Source organism: Siphateles boraxobius, unplaced genomic scaffold (genome assembly GCF_051911475.1).
Source record: "Siphateles boraxobius isolate OS27281-9 unplaced genomic scaffold, OSU_SipBor_1 29, whole genome shotgun sequence".
Classification (NCBI taxonomy): Eukaryota; Metazoa; Chordata; class Actinopteri; order Cypriniformes; family Leuciscidae; genus Siphateles; species Siphateles boraxobius.
In genome coordinates, this window is record NW_027508908.1 from 494,943 (window position 1) to 518,013 (window position 23,071).

General features: G+C 38.9%; 1 pseudogene across 1 annotated transcript in view; it reads right to left on the reverse strand.

Moving 5' to 3' along the window:
* LOC143754003 (uncharacterized) overlaps window positions 1-21,430 on the reverse strand; it is a 38,414-nt pseudogene extending 16,984 nt beyond the window's left edge. Inside the window, exons 1-3 of the transcript XR_013207855.1 lie at window positions 21,161-21,430; window positions 15,662-16,376; window positions 3,259-4,432 (exon numbers count right to left, since the gene is read on the reverse strand). The product of XR_013207855.1 is annotated as an uncharacterized LOC143754003 (transcript). The remainder of the gene's footprint in view (window positions 1-3,258; window positions 4,433-15,661; window positions 16,377-21,160) is intronic.
* Window positions 21,431-23,071: the final 1,641 nt, after the last annotated feature.

Below are 23,071 nucleotides of genomic sequence, written 5' to 3' on the forward strand. Positions count from 1 at the left end.
TGGAGTCGATTCAGACACTAGAGCTATTGAGAGTCGAGGAATCGACTCTTTAGAAGTCGACTCCCCATCACTAGTTAGAGGCAATTAAGAGCAAAATAAGTGGCATTGGACGAGAGAACGAGGAGCATTATCCCTGCTCCAAACGCAGCCTTTTACACACAAAAAAATGATATGCTGGCTTTAATTAACTTTTTTATGCCAACAGGTCCCACATAACTGGGTTACGTTACAAACGTAACAAACATAATTTGTTCATGCAACTTCAACATCATGGAATTAATTCATTTTAAGCGTCCCAATTAATTTCTGAGCAGAGTGTTAAATGAACACCGAAGCAGTGTTAAAGTTAAAGAGATAATTAAGTGAATAATTGAGTGATGATTGAGCATTATTGCAGACATCTGGTGTTAACAAGCAGAATCACGAAGGAGAAAACCGGAATTCACCATAATAGTGATCGGTGTTTGGTTTAGTTGGGCTCTTGACCCTCACATTATTAACTTTAGATTTTGTTTGGCTGCTGTACATGAGTTGCAACAGCCAGATGAACAAATAGAAAAGATGATCTGATGGTGTTGGTTGTGTTTTAACATAATCATTTCACATTCATTTGACCTAAATCACAGAACTCACATAGAGCCCAAATTCTGAGTCAAGTTTACCTTATGGATTATAGCAGCACTTTCATTGTAGAGCATAACATTTTTACACTTTTCAATGAAATCCAAATGATCAAATCAATAAATAAACAAAAAAACTTCTAAACAATGGCTTATGTAGGCACACACAGACATCAAGAATCAGCCTATGAATCTCTACGATGCTGACGATTATAAAGCATGTTGCAGTGCATTCTGGGTGCAACCAATCAAAACTCATTCATGGCTCCCATCATGCATTGCTGCATGAATAAATAATGAGCTTATGTTCAGAGGTGATCTATTTGTCACCATTGCTGAGATTCATACACTAAATCTTGATGTCCGTGTGTGCCTTGATAAAATATAAATTTTTTTAGAAGTGTATTTTTTTTAAATTGATTTGATCATTTAGATTTCAGTGAAAATGATAAAAATGGTATGCTCTACAATGACAGTGCTGCAGTAATCCATAAGGTAAACGTAAATCATAAATTGGGCTCTATAAGAGATCAGTAATTCAGGTCAAATAATTGTGAAATAATGATTATGTTAAAACACAACCATCACTATCAGATGACCTTTTCAATTGGTTCATCTGGCTGTTATTACTCAAGTACAACAGCCAAACAAAATCTAAAGTTAATAATGAGAGGGCCAAGAGCCCAACTAAAACAAACACTGATCACCATAATGATGACTTTAAATTCCTGTTTTCTCTTTCAGTGATTCTGCTTGTTAACATCAGGTGTCTTCAATAATGCTCAATCATCACATTTAATTATTCACTTAATTATCTCATTAACTTTAACACTGCTTCAACGTAACCCAGTTATGTGCAGCCTGTTGACATAAAAAAGTTAATTAAAGCCAACATAGTAGAACCTGTTGACATAAAAAAGTTAATTAAAGCCAACATATCAGAACCTGATGACATAAAGTTAATTAAAGCCAACATATAATTTATTTGAGTGTGTTGAAGTTAGATGAAAAAATTATGTTTGTTTAACGTAGCCTAACCCAGTTATGTGCAATTAAAAAGTTAATTTATGGAACCTATTGACATAAAAAAGTTAATTTATGGAACCTGTTGACATAAAAATGTAATTAAAGCCAACATATCGTTTTTTTGAGTGTAGCTTCCTCATGAACCAGCCAGAAATGTGTAATAACACCTTTTTTTCAGAAGGCGTGGGCTCCCTCCAAGTATCCATGCTGGGTCCAGAGTTAGAAGAGGTTGCGGGGGCTGAAAGAGTCTGAGACTTAAGGGGGAAGTAGCATTTAAATGCCGCAGACTGAACCCTAGCCTATCTGAACCTCTTGACTACGGTGTATTGACACAGCAGTGAAGAGGTTATTGAAGTTATTGGCCTGAGAGGTTATTATTGAGAGGTTATTATTGAGGTTATTGGCCTGCTATTGGCGCGGAGGGTGAGAGGTATTTCAGGTGGTCAGCCTGATAAGCCTGCAACACCGCCATAGTACAGAGCTCCAACAGCCTGACCTGCCACCGCATAGGCTTTTTCCACCAGTCTAGATGTCATTTGACATGGTTTAGAGGGCAAGACCGGAGCCTTCAGAGAAGATGTCGCACCAGGTGAGAGATAGATCATGAGTGCCTCTTCAACCAGAGCATCTTCTCATACCAGTCCCTCCACATTCTAGTAATTTGAAGCATTAGAGGTTACTAAGCAAAAGTACCAACTATCTCGACACCCCAGAGTGTAGTTCGGGGAGAAAGAAGATGCATGAGGGAGGAGCATCTATGACCCACCAGGACATGCTCATTAACTCATGCTCATAAACCATCGCAAAGTTGTGTGGTTTGAACGACAGATCTCAACCTGTGGTTACCGGTACAAGCAGAGTTTCTTGTTTGCATGACATGTGGACTCAATGAATCCTTATCTTGAGTAAAATAAGTAAGATGGCATTCAGTACAATCTGTGTCTTATTTAGAATACATACAAATGTCATTTACCTCTTTCAGTTTGTTCAGAGATTTAAAGCGTCATTATTGAAGATATGCGAACAAGCTCTACGTAAGAGCCTATGATTGAATCTGGAAATAAAGCAAAATAAATGAGAAAAATGAGAATCAGTCATCAGATGAACAAACGTGGTTGAACAAAAACTTTGGACAATATTGTTTTCGGGAAACAGTTGTGACTAGCTAGTTGATTTCTTCAACGATGCATCGTACAATGGTAGTGAAGCAGCGAGTTGTGTCGTTGTACAGGAAACACACCCATGATCGGAAGAAGCTGCAGAGTTACTGCCAGTGGATGGCACCGCTACTCAACTGACTCAATTTTTAAATGATTAACTGAGATTATGACTACGGTTAACTAATTGTAAAAAGTTTTGGTTAATGCATTTTATTTAGGTCTAGTTTTCCTTGTACCAAATGTTTACAATTTACAACGTATTCTTGCTGAGGTTCAGCGTCTCCTATAATAATGAACAATAGAAACACTTGCTTGAGTAGGCGTGTAAACATGGCATCGCAACCAAATTGTCCCACTGGACTTCTAATTATCGTAATTATATAAAATATTGACTACTTCTCTCTCCTCTGATAGCTGGTGGGGTTTCTGGTACAATATGACTGCAGTCACTTCATTCAGGTGGATGCTGCACACAAGCGGAGGAAGAAATTCCCCCACTCTGTTGAAAAGGCTTCTTTTCAGTATGAATTCTCATGTGACGTTTAAGGTGTCCATGTCTTGTGAAGCTGTTCGCACATTGAGGGCAGGTGAAAAGCTTTTCACCAGTGTGAATTCTCATGTGTCTCTCAAGGCTTTGACTCAATGTGTAACTCTTTCCACAATCAGGGCAGATGAAAGGCTTCGCTCCAGTGTGAAGTATCATATGACTCTCAAGGCCATATTTCACTGTGAAACTCTTTCCACACTCTGAGCAGGTGAAAGGCTTCTCTCCAGTGTGAATTCTCATGTGAATCTCAAGGCCATATTTCACTGCAAAACTCTTTCCACACTCTGAGCAGGTGAAAGGCTTTGCTCCAATGTGAATTTTCATGTGTCTCCCAAGGTTGTTTTTCATTGCGAAACTCTTCCCACATTGAGGGCAGACGAAAGGCTTCTCTCCAGTGTGAATTCTCATGTGACTGTCAAGGTTTCGTTTTACAGCGAAACTCTTTCCACATTGAGGGCAGGTGAACATCTTTTCTCCAGTGTGAATAGTCATGTGACTGTCAAGGCTTTGTTTCACTGTGAATCTCTTTCCACACTGGGGGCAGGAGAATGGCCTCACTCCAGTGTGTATTCTCAAGTGATTTTCAAGCTTTTGTTTTACTGTAAAACTCTTTCCACATTGAGGGCAGGTGAAAGGCTTCTCTCCAGTGTGAGTTCTCATGTGACTTTCAAGGCTTCGTTTCACTCTGAAACTATTTCCACATTGAGAGCAGGTGAACGGCTTCTCTCCAGTGTGTGTTCTTATGTGACGTTTAAGGTATTCTTGTTGTGAGAAGCTCATCTCACACTGAGGGCAGGTGAACGGCTTCTCTCCAGTGTGAATTCTAATGTGAATTTTAAGGCTTTGTTTGGCAGTGAAACTCTTTCCACAAAGAGAACAGTTGAATGGCTTCTCTCCCGTGTGAATTCTGATGTGAACCTCAAGGCTTTGTTTCAATCTGAAACTCTTTCCACACTGAGGGCAGGTGAACGGTTTCTCTCCAGTGTGAATTCTCATGTGCTGTGTAAGGCTTGCTTGTTTTGTGAAATGCATCCCACATTGATGGCAAGTGATATAATCTTCCTTCAGTTCATTCCGATCTAAAATAAACATTGAAAATAATCAATGTCAAAACTCAATTCAAGGACAATAAATTGGAAATAGCCAATAGCCAAAGTAACAGATCTGCAACACAGACCACTGGCAGAATGTGACAAAGGTATGTCACAGTGAAGAAATTTTCACACCGTATAAACTTGCAACAACAACAGTTTTACCGATAACACCGGAGGGACAGGGGGATTTTGAATGCGTGCTCGCTTTTCACTTTCGACTTTGAATTTGCTATCATGGGTGCTCTGTGGATAGGCCCATATTATTCATGGGGCATCAGGAAGCCGCTATCTATATGCAGGGTATTGAAATCGCTTTAGAATGCACGCTTACTTCCGCATTTCCGATCATGTGTACTCTGTGTACAGGGGCTTTGTACACTGTAAAATCCAACAGTTGTTCAAACTAACACTTTTAAGTTAAATTTACTAACTTAATTGTAAACATTTAGTAATCTGTACCTTGTTTACTCCAAGCTACCAAGATAAGATTAATTGATTGGTTTGAGTACCATTTTGTCAAAAAGAAAAAAAAATGTTTTAAGGCGGAGCAATTCTTCATTCTCATTCCCTCCAATTCTGCACTGTTTGAACTCACCATTGTGGTGATCAGTGTTCCATTTGGTTGGTCACTTGAAACTTAATTTATATCATTGTAATTATCTTCCTATTGGTGCAGCGATGCAACAAGAAATCAGTTATTTGGTTTCAAAGGAAGGGAAATAATAAATAGGTTGCATTTAAAAGCTTTAAAGCTTAAAAGATTTAAGCTATCTTCTATCTAAATCCTTAACTAGTCTATATTTCATGTTGATTAATGATCTTTTAAAATTTGTTAAAGTTTTAATTGGTTTGATACAATACCTTTATATGTGTGACAATATTTTGTAATTGACCATGTTAAAAGTCACAAACTGATTTCAACATGCAGCATACAAAACACAACAATGGTAACAATTAGCCTACATTTTATTGATTATTTATTAGTTACTAGAACTTTAGTGTAAGTGAACTTAACTAAGCATTTGTCTGTGCAACATACTACTATTTCACTTTACTTTGTTTTTAAATGTAATTGGTTTGGTTTTTTTTTTAAATCTAACTATTTAGATTTTACACTGTACAGTGACTGCACATTTTACAAGATAAGATACTTGTCAATGACGCTCAGGATCTGTTGCACATGAAATCCACCGCCACCATCCTGTCAGTCATCTCTCCTTACTCGTTACATGATAAGTAAAATATGACTCCTGCTGCACTGTGTGCATCCGTTGTCCAACTGAACTAAATAGTTTTTATTTCTATAAAAAAAATCAAAACAACAGTGCGCCACGGAGGCCAGGTAATGTAATCTGTGTACAGCCGAACACTGCGTAACGAAAACTACCGCAGCAAGCCTAATGCGACAGTTTGTCTTTGACAAACAAATGGTTAAATCTGTCATTCTAATGTTTTTGCTATTAAATCTGGCAAAATTTATACAAGGTTATTATCCTTCAGATTAACTTTGTAACAGCATTTCCCTCTATTAGACACTGTTAGGCCCCACTTATCGGCTACTACCAAAATCCAACTCACTTGTTTGTCAATAAACTGGATCCAAAATCTATATGACTTATTTGTAGATGGCGCCCTAAAGAAAAACGACATTATCCACATATAGAGTGAACATATTGTTCATATTGTTTTGATTGCAGTGGTTTTTGAATTATGCTTCTTGTTGCTATGCGGATTTATAGTGAACTATTATGTTGTGTAAATTTTAAGTCAATGGGTAAGATTATAAAATAAAATAAAATACAAATATTTCCTTTTATTTATTTGTTGAGTAGCTTTAGAAGTGTAATAAACATGATAATATACTGTCGGGAGTGGAGGGATGTAGTAGTATCATCCTTAAAGGTAGGACTGCACAGATTACGAATACGGATGCCACGATTACGTAATCGTTCAAAACCGCGATTACAAAAGAAAGTCCACTCTGCGTGTGTGCGTTTAGAGCATAATTATGAGAGGCGAATCACGGCTACTTCAGAAAACCCAGCACTATATGACATACCAGGCAGTGACGCAAGTGTACGCTGAAATAAAAAGTCTTTCACCTCAGAAAAACGGACTTTAATGTCCTGTCAGCCGTTATACTGTGCTCGTAGCGCGCACTCTTCAATTACACGCGCAAATGCGGCGGCGCGCGCTGTATATCGCTTCACTGTATAAAGTGCAAAAGAAACTACGTGCATGGAACGTCGTTACAATGCAAATAATTAAGTCACGAAATAAAAGTAAAATACCAATAAATCACGTGTTAGCTTAGAAGGATTTTGCATGCAGGTATAATGTTCATTCTATTCACCAGGAGCTTTTTCATTATCAGTTCTTGTTAGTATTGTGTATTTACCATGGTAACTGTCCTTTCAAAAATGCCACTTTATTTTCACTCTGTGTTATTTTTTATATTATTAAATGACTGTGGTGGCTCATATCAACGTTGTATTAACAAAAACTAGTTTGGGACTGCTATTTAATTGCTTTAGCATAGTCCTAATGTTTTTCTATAGTCTTTACGATGAGTCATTCTTACAATTTATGTGTATGTTAAGTAGAAGGGAACAGTACTTGTGTGTGTTAACAATTTTTGTGTAAACATGTATTATATTATGCCTATATATATTCAATGTAAATTGTGATAATCGTAATTAATAATCGCAATTACAATTTCAAGGGAATAATCGGCAATTATGATTTTTTCATAATCGTGAAGCTCTACCTTAAGGCGATTTATTATTATTATTATTATTATTATTATTATGTGAAGTAACTGTAACTTCACATAATCACAAATTCATTGTGTTTATAAGCAAGCTATGGATCAAATTCATCACTATGTCTATTACAATGAAATGTTTCAGCTTGCAAAAAAAGGCAGCTAGTCAATGAAGAAGAATGTGTTTGCTTGCAGAGTGTAGTTATGTTTCTTACACACACAAATAAATGAATGAATTATCAATTATCTAAAAAGACCTTTTTCTGCTGCACTTGCCTTCATGGTTTCAGTCAGCTCATTTAAAAAAAACATATAGTTCCCCTGACAAATCCCATACTATTGTGGTCAACTGAACATCTGAAGTAACAACACCTTTCTAGGCTTTACAGGCATTCATTATTTGACACACTTGGATTTATTAGTCACGAACAACCATTAACAGAATTTACACTTTCATTTGAAACACATTTGAGTCTTTATAACTTAGGCTACAAATAGCCAACTTACACAGTACTCTATTCGTCTGTTTAAGGCTAGGCGAATGGCAGGTTTTCGTCTTGACATCTGGTACCTGTGTGGTCTGGTTGTTTTCATGCTGCTCCATCTTTATCGATCAAGTTTATTCCTCAGATAGCTTTCCATCAGTCAGTTTTGATTCACTCTATTCTCTAATCGAGATTCTACAACCGCAGCTGGTTTGCTTTAAAATAACAACAGCTTTAATGTAGCCATAGGCGCTTTAAAAACACTGCTTTGTGAAGATCCGAAACGTAACCGTTCTTTTGTTTCGAAACAGTGATTCGGAGTGCGAATCAAACTTGCCATGTCACGTGTTTTCAGAAACCAACGAGGCTTCGTTACGTCATGTATACTGGTTTGCGAGGGCGTTGATCTGATAAACCCATGAAAACGCCGGTGTAAAATTTGAAGTAAATAAACTGGATAAATACATTAGTCATACATTAGTTCTATTCATAGACGGAGACTGTAGCTATATGAAGTAGTGAGTGACACACTGATCAGCACCGTTTGTTGCTAATGCTAGGAAAAACAGCTGAATAATAGGCTCGTCTGAGATGCGCTATGCCTGAAAATCGGCCGAGACTACGAGGCTGTGAAAGAGGAGTAAAAATTGGATCAGACACCTACGAGATCAAAGGCGGATATCCCAGGATTCACACTCATGAATGGCATTGCTAATAAACTGGATGCAATTTAAATTATGTTAAATAAATATGAACAAGACTCCAAAAGTAATACGTGTTTATCATAATTTTTACTTTGGTACAAACTAGGGCTGGGAAAAGATTAATCGTGATTAATCGCATCCAAAATAAAAGTTTGAGTTTACATAATATATGTATAATTATTTTGTATATATACTGTAAATACACACATGCATGTATAGCTTACATGTAAGAAATTTTTTTTATTTATATATAAAATATTTATATATAATATAAATTATTAATAAATATATACATGCAAATATTTCTTAAATATATATACATGCATGTGTGCGTATTTATATATACAAAATAATTATACACAGTGCATACACATATATTATGTAAACACAAACTTTTATTTTGGATGCGATTAATCGCGATTAATCTTTTCCCAGCTGTTACGAACCCTTTTTGAAAAAAAGCTGGCTACGTAAGGGTTTCACAACATAAAGGAGGACACGTGAAACTCAAGTGCGCTGCATTGACATTTATTTCTTACAAACACGCAAAAACTCAAGAAACACGTATCACAAATAAATATAACTAATAAACTTCAAACAATATGAAGGCAACAAACATTAACAAGACGATCAACCAAGTAAAGTAAATAAAAGAAATGAAACACGAAAGAAATGCTTGTTTGCTGGTTCTCCTCTCTCTCCTGCCATACTCCGCGTAAGCGTCCGTCTTATAGTGGATCAGCAACGACTCCAACGAGGGCGCAGGTGTATAATGATACACAGGTGTAGACCCATCAGTATCTCAGACACACAAAAGAAGCACAGAGTCATGACGTCATCATAAGTAGAGGGAAACACGAGACACGAACCGTAACACTCCCCCACTTAAAGAAAGAACCAGTCTTCTTAGACAGGTTCTGGACGAAACGAACAGTAAAAGCAAACAAGAACATCACAACAACAAAAAAAAATGACAGAACACACATAAAGTAAATACATTTACCTAGCCCCGAGAAAGGGCATCTGCGACGACGTTGTCCGTTCCTTTCTTGTGGTGGATCTCAAGATTATAACATTGAGCTATAAGCGCCCAGCGCATCAAACGTTGGTTATGATTGTACATTTTATTTAAAAAAAACAACGGATTATGGTCCGTGTAGAGGATGACGGGAGTAGAGCTGTATCCCACATACACATCGAAATGCTGCAAAGCAAGCAACATAGCTAGAGTCTCTTTTTCGATAGTTGAATAATTCAACTGGTGACGATTAAATTTAGCTGAGAAATAAGATACTGGATGGGATATTCCATCACCACCATTCTGAAGCAGGACAGCTCCAACTCCGGTCGCACTGGCGTCTACTTCAAGCTTAAACGGACGAGCCAGGTCAGGAGCAGACAACACCGGAGCACTGCAAAGAAGAGACTTTGCACACAAAAATGCAGTTTGACATTCATCAGTCCAATTAAAAACAATTTTAGAGCTACACATCTTCGTTAAGGGAGCGACAACAGTCGAGAAATTTTTACAAAAACACCTGTAATAGCCAGCCATGCCTAAAAATCGTCGCAACTCTCTCCTAGTAGTGGGCACAGGGTATGCAAGAATAGCGGTCACTTTTGCGTCGAGCGGACGTACTTGACCGTTTCCAACCTGTTTCCCCAAGTACGTAACGGAGGCTTTCGCAAAATCGCACTTAGTCAGATTTAAAGTTAACGAGGCATCGGCTAGTCGGCTAAAAACATTGTGCAAAGTAGAGATGTGATCTGTCCATGTGGAAGAAAAAATAACGACATCATCAAGATAAATGTTACAGTTCGGAACATCACCTAAAACTGCAGACATTAACCTTTGAAAGGTAGCAGGCGCGTTTCGAAGACCGAACGCCATACGCGTATATTGAAAGAAAGAGTCGGGAGTCACAAAGGCGGAGACCTCAGAAGCACGTTCAGTTAATGGCACCTGCCAGTAGCCTTTTAAAAGATCTAATTTCGTAATGTACCGAGCAGTGCCAAGATCAAATCAAATCAGTACAAAAACGGAACGAACCGTCCGCTTTAGGGATTAAAATGCACGGTGAACTCCACGGGCTATTACTCTTTTTGGCAAAACCATTTTGAACCAGATAATTCACTTCACATTTCATGATTTCTCGTTTACCTACTGGACAACGATACGCATGCTGTTTTATTGGACCTGCATTACCCACCTCAATATCATGCTGGATGACAGAGGTACCAGACGGAACATCACTAAACAAGTTAGGATAAGTTTCTACTAAGTCAATCTCATCCTGACGCTCTTCGCGAGATAAGACAAACGAGATGGTAAAACTCTTAAAATCTCTGAATTCTTTAGATGACCACCGCTGAACATCTCCATAGACATTTTCAACCCATCATCTACATCCTCAGCACCCATGGTACTGGACAGCAGAGATACTCGTTCTACATTTAACACCGGCTGTGCCTCACTCTGGGACAAACAATTCACCTCATCAGTCTTCCCAATTCGGGCTACATATTTTTTCAGCATATTTACATGACACAAACGTGTCTTTCGTCGTCGTTCTGGTGTATGGATTATATAATCAGTGTCACTTAGCTTGCTCTTAATCACATACGGACCTGCAAATCGCGCAGCTAAAGCAGAACTGGGCAAAGGAAGCAACACTAATACTTTTTCTCCAGGCGTAAAATTACGCACAACCGCGCGTTTATCAAAACAACGCTTCATTTTCTTTTGCGAAAGAGAAAGAGCTTCTTTCGCGACTACACAAGCACTTCGCAATCGTTCGCGGGTACGAGTAACGAAATCAAGCACATTACGTTTCTCAGTCGTACCAGTAGAGAGAAACTCATCTTTTAGTACTTTTAAAGGACCCCGTACATTATGTCCAAAGACCAATTCCGACGGACTAAACCCAAGTGACTCTTGTCGCGCTTCACGTAATGCAAACAAAACCAAAGGGACTCCCTCATCCCACTCATTCCCTGCCTCGAGGCAATATTTTCGCAGACTAGATTTCAACGTCTGGTGCCACCTCTCCAGTGCTCCCTGCGATTCAGGATGGTAGGCACTGGATGTGACATGTGACACACTCAAACCTTTCAGCACATTTCGGAAGATTTTAGACACAAAATTAGTACCTTGATCTGTTTGTACAGTTCTCTGCAATCCGAATGTGGTGAAAAACTTTATTAGAGCTTTGGTGACACTTTTGGCAGTTATATTCCGTAATGGAATTGCTTCTGGAAATCGTGTGACAGCACACATAATCGTTAAAATATACTGAGAACCGGATTTAGTTCGCGGCAACGGCCCGACGCAATCTACCAAGACACGTTCAAACGGTTCTCCTACAGCCGGAATAGGGTGAAGTGGAGCAGGTGGCACGATCTGATTGGGCTTTCCTACTACTTGACAGGTATGACAAGACCTACAATATCGAGACACATCAGCCTTCAACCCAGGCCAAAAGAAATGCTGGAGCACCCGATGGTAAGTTTTTTTTATACCGAGATGCCCAGACCAAGGATGATCATGTGCCAAGCTTAAAATATGCTGTCGAAACTTCAAGGGCACCACAATCTGATGGACCACGTTCCAGTCATCCGAATCTTCGTCATTCGATAACCGAGCATTCCAGCTACGCATCAACACAGTGTTGTTCCAATAGAACTGATGGTTGTACAAAGGTGACATTTTACTGTCAGCACTTAAACGACATTTCTCTAACGTACAATCACTTTGCTGAGCCGCAGTGAGAACCTTGCACGAAATAGGCAAAAATACGTCAGGATCGGGACAAACAGATTCTTGGGACAAATTAACATCCATCTGCTCTGTCAAGGCATTTTTCTCAAACATCTCTGCAAAAATAGACTCACCTAGACTCACTTCATTCTACTTAACGAGATTTTTCGTCTGAGCACGAGTCGTAACTGCACTAGAAGCAAAAACATTCGGAAAATGTTGGGCGAGTACATCTGGTTGTTGATCAGTAACTGGAATATTAGTAACATGTACAACTGGCATTACTTTCCCTCCAGCAAGATCATTTCCCATGATAAAATTAATACCTTTCACAGGTAGGGAAGAACGAGCCGCTACATTAAAACATCCAGAAACTAATTCAGACGTCACCCAGACGCGATGAATAGGTACAGTGATGAAACCCATTTCTATGCCCTGCATTCGGAGTCTGCACAGAAAGGCAAAGTGTCAGACAGTATAAAAGACTGAGATCCTCCCGTATCACGTAAGATCTTCACAGCCTTCTGGTCCTCAACACGACCAGTCAGTGATACATAACCGTCAAACACGAAAGGCTGAAAACACTCATCAGGAGCTACTGAAATCATGGTCTGTGGAGACACAGTTTTCACTAAAACTGAACCGCGAGGTTGAGCGGGAAAATCCTGACGTTCATGCTTTCGTTTTAAAATTCGACACTCAGCAATTATGTGTCCAACCTTGTGACAATAGCCACACTCTTTACGCATTTTCGGGCTAGATGGACCAGGCCTGACTTTAAAATCAGAAGAATTAACTTCATTCTCTCTTTGCGGAGCGTAACCTGATTCACTCGCACGCTTTAAAAACACAGGTTTATGAATAAGTGCATACTCGTCTGCTAAAACAGCTGCTTGCTGCACAGTAGTAACCTTTTGTTCGTTTAAATATAAAGCAGTACGCTCAGGAACACAATTTCTAAACTCTTCAATGAGCAAAAGTTCACACAAAGATTGATAATCCGCGACTTTACACGCCTTTATCCATCGATCAAAAAGTAGGCCTACACCCTTCACGGGCAAATTCGACATATGTCTGAAGAGCGGATTTTTTCGTTGAGCGAAAACGTTGCCGATAATGTTCAGGTACTAACTCATAAGCACGGAGAATCGCATTTTTTACGGTCTCATATTGAACACTTTCCTCCAACGGAAGAGATGCACAAATTTCTTGCGCTTTCCCTGTTAACTTACATTGTAACATTAATGACCAGACCTCTGTTGGCCACTTCAACGCAGATGCTATTCTTTCAAATGCCTGAAAATAAGCTTCAACCTCTTTCTCCCGAAAAGGTGGAACAATTACAATATTTTTCGCTACATTAAATGAAGTCGAATGATCAAGAGAATCCGTTACCACAGGTAAAGAGTTAACTGTACGTATCACAGGAATATTTGACACGAGTACAGCAGCTTCAACCTCCGAACTAGGTCCATCTTCACGTGCAAATTTGTTAAATCTTTTTGAATCATCTCGAACAGACTGTAACTCTAATTGGCGCATTTTAACTTTCATCTCCGCATCGATACGGTGCAATTCAAGCTGATGGTGCAACTCATCCTTCCGTGCTTGAGCTCTGTCTTGCGTCTCAAGCTGTAAGCGAGCTAAACGTACTTTCAAGCGCACACCTCCCTGTTGTACAGGCGATTCTTCAGTAAAGAGGGATAAAGGCTCAAACTTAGGCAAAGAAAAAGGTGGTCCTACCTTCGCCCCACCACCGGCATCCGGCGTAATTGGATTGCCAGCGAGAGGACACAATGAAGTCGAAGAATGCAGCGGAGGTTGTTCCTCGTCATCCATAACAGCTGCAACTGATTCTGCTGATTCAGGAACATCCTCCAACAAAGGCAACACCCCAACATTAATTAAACCAGTTAACAAACAAGCTTTCAAGTCTTTTTTAAGCAATGTTTTCGAAACAGGTATTTCAAAATGTCGAGCAATAAGGAACAAATCGTCCTTTCTACATGTTTCTAAGACTGCAACACTAGGTTGACTTATAAACTCCTTTAAATCAAATAACGCCATAATAAATTGATGAGCAAAAACACAAACATAATAAATCAGTAGGCTACGAACGACTCCGGACCTAAGCCTACCTAACCAAGACTAACTAAAACCTCTCTAGTCTTCAGAGGGTACCAGTTGAGAGGCAAGCCTCCCCCGGAGTACCTCCAAACACAACAAACTAAAATAATAAAGAAAACAATAAATAGTAAACCGTAGTGAGAACCGGCGCTACGCACGGCCCCCCTGGTTTACTCTACCTACCCGGAGATCGCCCAGCACCACTATCTTTATCTGTTCATCAAACAAAATTAAAGTAATCCGAAATATCCCGGATGAGCCCCCAATTTATGTTACGAACCCTTTTTGAAAAAAAGCTGGCTACGTAAGGGTTTCACAACATAAAGGAGGACACGTGAAACTCAAGTGCGCGCCATTGACATTTATTTCTTACAAACACGCAAAAACTCAAGAAACACGTATCACAAATAAATATAACTAATAAACTTCAAACAATATGAAGGCAACAAACATTAACAAGACGATCAACCAAGTAAAGTAAATAAAAGAAATGAAACACGAAAGAAATGCTTGTTTGCTGGTTCTCCTCTCTCCTGCCATACTCCGCGTCAGCGTCCGTCTTATAGTGGACCAGCAACGACTCCAACGAGGCGCAGGTGTATAATGATACACAGGTGCAGACCCTAATACACACATGTTTTTATATATTAATATTGAGATTGCACTGTCCGAGAGTTTGGGAATATTCACACTCACACATAATTTGTACACAAAAACAAAAAACATATCATCAAACCTTTTAAAACAGAACAATACATCACGGTTGTTTAAACCAATGAGCATTAAGCTGTGTCGTCAGCAAGTCGATTCCCATTGGGCTTTTGATCCGTGCAGTCGGTGGAGAGAAACTGCAGAACCCGACGTGTCCGCCTCGCAAGAGTTTTTTGACATACGTGTGAGCATTTATTCATCTCACTGGCACAAAAACAGATTCAGTATTCTTCAAAAAGGATGAAAACAGTGAAATGGAAACTCACTGACACTTAATGTATTTAATCTCACTTTATTAATCAATGTCTTTTCTGCTGACCTTCGATGATCCAATACAACCATAAGGAAAAATTACTTTAGATAAACATCACATTTGTGATTCATTTTTTTGTTTGTTTGTTTTTATTGCACTTTGTTGTCAAGTAAACTCTTCTGCAGAATTAAGGCTGATGTATTATGAGTCAAAAAATGAAGTGATAAGAAAGCAGTTTATTGAATAACCTAAAGATATTTGCATTGTCAAAGCTCTAACTGCATCTAAACAGAAATATGCATGTTCTTCACATTTATGTTCTTATAACAATAAATGTCATAGACACCGTAAAGCAGAATTACTAATTAACTGACTCTGTAATTTCTCATGTGAATATTAAAGTTATATTTCACTGTGAAACCCTTTCCACATTGAGAACAGATGAAGGGCTTCACTCCAGTGTGAACTCATGTGATGTCCTTGTTCTGTGAAACCCTTTCCACACTGAGACTGAGAGCAAGTGAAGGGCTTCACTCCAGTGTGAACGCTCATGACGTTGAAGATGTCCTTTTTGTGTAAAACTCATTCCACACTGAGTGCAGTTGAATGGCTTCACTCCCGTGTGAATTCTCACGTGATTCTCTAGGTTTCCTTTTACTGTGAAACTCTTTCCACACAGAGAACAGTTGAATGGCTTCTCTCCAGTGTGAATTCTCATGTGAATTTCAAGTCTTTGTTTGGCTTTGAAACTATTTCCACACAGAGAACAGTTGAATGGCTTCTCTCCGGTGTGAATTCTTATGTGATTCTGAAGGTTTCCTTTCACTGTGAAACTCTTTCCGCAAAGAGAACAGTTGAAAGGCTTCTCTCCGGTGTGAATTCTTATGTGATTCTCAAGGTTTCCTTTCACTGTGAAACTCTTTCCACAAAGATAACAGTTGAAAGGCTTCTCTCCCGTGTGAATTCTTATGTGATTCTCAAGGTTTCCTTTCACTGTGAAACTCTTTCCACACTGAGTGCAGGTGAACGGCTTCTCTGAAGTGTGAATTCTCATGTGCTGTGTAAGGCTTGCTTGCTCTGTGAAATGCATCCCACATTGATGGCAAATGACTGAATCTTCTTTCAGATCTAAAATGAACATAAAAAGATCAATGTCAAAATCAGTCCAAGCTCAATGAAGGTGTGATATAGATCTGCAAAAAAATTCTTATGTTTTTACGAGACTCGAAGAATATGAACTAATCATTTCTCTTTCTGGTACTGACAGCATAGCCTCTATGTGACTGACAGGAAGAACGAAAGACTCAGACCCGTCCGAACCGGAACTCGAGACTCGAAAGATGAACTAATCATTTCTCTTTCCGGCCCTGCTGTATCACACACGGCACGGTCGGCCCAGCAGACAGATCAGAGTCAGACACTGACGAGTCGACAACTAACGTCTCGAGACACGAGAGCAGGGTCCGAACTACGGGGGAGCTCAGCTCCCCTTAATAAGACATGGGCTCCCCTGAAAACATGATTCGTGAAATTTTGGGGGGTCTCAAAAATATTGACAATGTTTTATTTTGACGTGCAATTTCAGTTTTGTGTAATGTGATCATCGTGGAGTATTATATGTAAAATAGCAAAAATATCATTCATTCATGCATGACGGCGATTTAAACCTAATTCACTTCAATAAAGATTCTATTCTTGTCATGAGCATCAAGGTGTGATGGCGCTGCGGTGCAAATTCCAATCACGTTTAGTACATGTTAGCACAAAGATTCGTAGAAAAAATGTAAACGTTGGAGGCCATTGATCTGCGCGCGAAGTCCTTGAAAACCATTCTGTGTTAATGTAACCCCTCCACCCGGGTCCCACTCGACCCGCTCCGAGCAGGCCTCGAACCCGGATCTCCGGCATGAGAGTCAGGCGCTGTAACAAGGAGGCTAAAGACTGCAGCCTCTAGCATCTGTCGCTAGAGAGCCTTTTGAGATCAGAGGAGTGAGGTTTACTCACACAGCGACTACTAACTGGCCTCAGTTACACTCACCCCCCTAAACCTTACTCCCATCCGGGTCATGGCACCAATGTAACCCCTCCACCCGGGTCCCACTCGACCCGCTCCGAGCGGGCCTCGAACCCGGATCTCCGGCATGAGAGTCAGGCGCTCTAACAAGGAGGCTAAAGACTGCAGCCTCTAGCATCTGTCGCTAGAGAGCCTTTTGATATCAGAGGAATGAGGTTTACTCACACAGCGACTACTAACTGGCCTCCGTTACACTCACCCCCCTAAACCTTACTCCCATCCGGGTCATGGCACCAATGTAACCCCTCCACCCGGGTCCCACTCGACCCGCTCCGAGCGGGCCTCGAACCCGGATCACCGGCATGAGAGTCAGGCGCTCTAACAAGGAGGCTAAAGACTGCAGCCTCTAGCATCTGTTGCTAGAGAGCCTTTTGAGATCAGAGGAGTGAGGTTTACTCGCACAGCGACTACTAGCTCGCCTCCGTTACATTAAGGTAAGGCATGTTATTCCTAATTTTGTGTTTTGGCTGGGTTGTTATAGGTCTGCGTGACTCTCGATGTCTTAGGCCTAATTGAACGGAGGAATTATGGTATTCTTCTGTAGCCTGACGAGTAATTTAACCCTTGTTCAAGTGAACTCAAAGACAGCCCATGTAGCTATAGACTATTTGGGGATGGCTGTTTCCTGTTTGACTTATCAATTTGTGTCGACAAAGTATAATAGGGTGAATCCTGTATATAGTGCTTGCATAGTGCATACACTTGTAGCAGTTATGTTTCTTTGGAAGTCCTTCAAATTAAAGGGTTTCAAAGCGCAGCGCCGCGCATTCCGCCCGATCTCATGAAAGTGCGTATCTATACAACGAATGTTATATCTCGTGCCATTTATACGCTAAAAATTTGTTTTTGCACGCATATGCTACGCAGTTTTCACGTGCATATGATATGCACTTTATGGCGTGTAATACGCATGCACTCCCCACCCTAATCCTACCCAAGAGGTTTTCAGTGCGTAGCATATGCACGCTAAAACCATTTTTGGGATATAATTGGCACGAGAAATAACATTCGTGGTATCTTTGTGTTCTGAAGATTAGGGTTGCACGATTAGCCTAATCGAAATGAAACCGCACGCAATTTGGCAAAGGCTGCGATTATTTTATGTTTACGGGTTTGGAACGACATGAGGGCGAGTAATGACAGAAATTTCATTTTTGGGTGAACTAACCCTTTTAAGGCAGCAATCAAGCGACGCGAATGTACCATGCTATGATGCTCTTGAATCGAAACAATAGATCCCTATGGAGCTAATCACACCAGCGTGATCGATGGGGGTGCATCAAAGCGAGAGTTTTCGGGAAGAGTGAAGAGAATGGGTGTTGAGTTCTTGTTATCATTAGTGTCTGAAAACAGATTTGTTCTCATATGTTTACTTCATATTTCTTTATTCAGAATATAATTTCTATTAATTTCCCATTGAATTATGCAATCTGAAGAGCTTGAAACAGTGTCTAGAGCGCTGGTGTGTCTCTTTTCTTCTAGGTGCATGTGTTGAGTCAGAGAGTGCACTCATTCACTCTAGATCTGTCAATCATATTACGTAATCATAACTCCTGCACTTCCAGATGACAACGTCCTCATTCTGAGTTCTGTAAATAAACAATTCAGGGAAACGTTTCTAGATGAAACATGAAGCCAAATAGACATTACGATGATATATGTTCTGTATGTGTTTTTCAATGCGTTTCAGGGTATTTTTAGAGGACGTTTACATGAGAATTGCAGTCCATTATAAAACACAAATAATGCATGTCGGACCATTACATAATCAAAATCCACTTTAGATCACAACTGGAAGTTTATACTAGGACTCTATGATGGTTTTAGGGGGGTTTTGAGCGAAAACAGTAATAATTTCATAAATTAGCTTGATGATAATTGTAGCTTTAATGCACTTGTTACCCAGCTGTGATTATATTTTATGATGTATTTGGATCTAAAAATTTCTCATAAGGTCTCGTAAGTATTATAGATAGTTTGTGTAGTACCAAACTTAATTTATCTTATTTTACTGCATCATGTTGTGCAGCGGACGAGGTTAAAGCAGAGGTTGAAATACATCACTGGACACGTTCACCTCTGATAACTGATCACTCTAAAATGTAGACATGTGCATTTTCTGTAAAGCTGCTTTGAAACAGTATGTATTGAGAAAAGTGCTATATAAATAATTGTGAATTGAATTGCCAAATGGAAAACCCTATGAGATACATGCTTTCTCGGTTCAGTGCCACCTATCGTGCTGGTGTGAATTAGCCGAAGGCGATCAACTGCTTCACGTTTGTTGGGGATCATGTCGTGCTCAGTTTGAAAAGGCCTTTAGGCTCAATTTACACCAGGGACTAGCATCCATCTCACTCATCTGTTACACAGGGGTAAACACAGGATCAGAAATGTTTGATGACTGAAATCACATTTTTCACAAGATGCAAAGGCATCAATTTGCTTTTCCTGCTAACTGCTTTTTACAGCATAATGTTAGATGAACAAAATAAAAACATTTCCATGGTTTGTGAAGAAATCATCCGTTTAAACCAGAACTTAAGACTCTGGAATACTTAAAGGTATAGCGGAGGATCTTTCCGAAATTTAGAGAAGACACGCCCTCTCCAATTTTTTTAAAAATGCACATGCGCAACACTCCATTTGCTCCCGAGAGGGAACGCCTATTAAACGCGTTTAGTGACCGAGGACTCAACATGCTATGCAATTGAGAAGTAGCTTGTTGCATTTGTGTAATAAATACTATGGTGATTTACAAGGTTTGAATGAACACACAAGTAAAACAAAGTGAACAAATTGTAATTATCGAAAATGAACACACAAGGTTTTAGAATATTTCAGCGTGATACCATTTACCATTTGGTCATAAGGCTACTTAGACAAATTGAGATGTTTACCGTGTCTACGCGGTGCATGACTTGTGCCAGGGCTAGCATCGCTAATCATTGCTTACATTAACTTTTACAAGCAGTGATTTTAAATGGATTTCTCCAAATAGCATGACACACTTTACCTGTCTAGTAGAATCTTCGCACCTGCGGCATCAGTGGGAAGCCCAACCTGTGCTTTTAGCGCACGCCAGCTTGTGAAATATTCACCCAAAATCAATCTGGTCTTGTTTCTATATTCTGCGGCCTTTCTCTTCTTATCATACACTTCGTATAAATTTTTTTCTCTTTCGACCCTCAGCCATTCTCAAAGGAATGGCTGAAACCGTAACTCATCACACATAATACACCTGAAAGTGCGCATGCGCAGAAAGCGAAAACTACATAGGGACGAGCACGTACGACGGCCTTACGTAAACATATCACCAGAATGATTGACACTTAGGTGGACCAATATTATAGGTTACCCACCCGGAAAAAGAAAATCCTCCGCTATACCTTTAAATATTATTATTATTATTTTATTTTTTTAAAGAAGCTGTTAATTTAATTATAATGTTTTTGCTCCCAGTTTCTCTAAGCTGTGTTACCTGAATTCACTTTTTTTCACATGGAGGAATCTGGCGTCGTGTTGGGACAATTTGTTTTAACAAGAACACCTTTGTAAAATTGAGCATTATGTGGATAGATATTTTAATGCTGAATTTATTTAATTATTTTTCAAAAGGTGGTCCAATTTTCTGAATTTTTATCATTTTTACCAATTTAGAGTTTACTAATTTTCAGTAGATACAAACACATTTGAATGAAAAATCGCCGTTTCTGCAGCAATTGGATCTCTGGTTCAATTTTAGTCGGCTAATTTTAAAATGGATAATTTGTAGATTAGACAATTACCCGATTATTTTAACTTAATTGGTTATTTGTAATTGAATCCCCAAACTTACACTGTGTTTCATTCTTGCACTCTTGTGAGGACTCGCAGGTCTTTGTTATTCCGTCTGGTCTCTGTGTGGTCTTGTGTTTTTCATGCTGTGCAGTCTTCTTCATCACCTGGCAATGTTCGATCCCGTTTATTTCACAGATCCCTCCATCAGTCATTTTGTTCACTCTATATCTTCTAATACAAATAGCGCAGCCAAAACCGATAACTGGAATAACCTGGCACGGAAAAGGTCGCTTTTAAAAACACTGATTTATGAAGATCCGAAACTTCTTCTTCTCGAGTTTTATCACGGTTTAGCACACCAATTTAAAAGTAGCATTTCCGCCATCTCCTGGTCTGGAGTGTGAAGCGTACATAGGTTTAACCTATGTTATGTACATCTATCTATAATGACATTATAGGCTATCAGAGGGATTAACCCTTTTTTACAGTCATGGTTTAACCTCCAAGCAGTTCACTGTGGAGGTGGGGTAATAGAAAGACACGAGATGGCAGAAAGTATGGCATTTCATTAATGTTAGCAATACTTATGATGTTTAAAAATGAATTTAGCTTTCAAATTTATGGCATTTACCAAACGCTTTAATGAAAACAAAGCCGTTATAAATTAAATCTAAATAAAATGAAAGACTTTTTTTTTTCATGTTTTAAGCAGCAAGTTGTATTTTGTTCCCGGAACATTTTCCTAAAAGGTATAGGATAACATTCTCTAAAAACATTCTAAATATGTTTAGTGATAACATTGTTAGAACATTATCCCCTAACATAAAGTTTTTAGAGGGAAGTTTCCCAGTGACCACTGGATGTGGACAACTCCACAAACAGCATTACCAGATTCACTTGTTATTACTAACTAGGGGCAAAGAGTATAAAAGAACAAGGGGCGAAACTCTGATGCTTTTTCGGAAACAGCCACTAGGTGGCGCTTCGGTAGCGCGGCCGCCATTTTGGGGTGAAAATTTCAACTGGAGTTATTGGACAACAGCACAGATAACAGTTAATCCAATCATTAAATACACATTTGAGGTAGTTTTTTTTTTTTTTTTTTTTGCTTTATTGAGTATTTCCATTTTATGCAACTTTACACATTTATTACGATTAGGCCTATTAGTTAGTTACCAACTCCACTAACCCTGAAATATATTTTGTACATTTTACCCATACAAAAATGTAATATATGGCCATATATACTTATATTTTCAATAGCATGACATACATCTATACATATATTTGACTTATCTGAGAACACAATATAGCCTGCAACATATATGAACATTTATGTGTCCAAACATGTGAAGAAAATATTTGAGTTCATCCATATATGATACCATATATCTGCATATATTACAGTATAGTATTGGTTTCTCGCATATATGGACAACATTAACTATAAATATGTGACATACGTTTCCCACATATTTAATAAATGTATGTAAACATGCATGTGATACTGATGCATTGAAATAATATATGCATATATACATATATGCGTCTATAGGCTACATATATTTAACATTTATGTGCATATACGGGAAAATATATGGCACTTACATGAAAACGGCCATTTTTGCTATATTGTTTCATATATGTCTGTGTTTTATATGTATTTTGCATATATTCTCATATAGACAGCAGACATGCTACATAGTCTTGCTTTAACGGTCATTAATATAAGATAGTAGCTACTGCAAAAACAAAAACAGTTGACTGTAAAGCTATTCTATTGCTGTTATATATTGTCCAACATTCCCAAATATCTGATATGTCCTATTCTTACTTTTATATGTTGGTATTAATTCAGTGTTTGTAATGCTAATACTATAGTTTTTGTGGGGAAAAAAGTAGAAAACTTGTCTAAGTCTGTGAAATAAACTGTTAAAAGGGATTTGATGATCACTAGTCTAGTGATTGT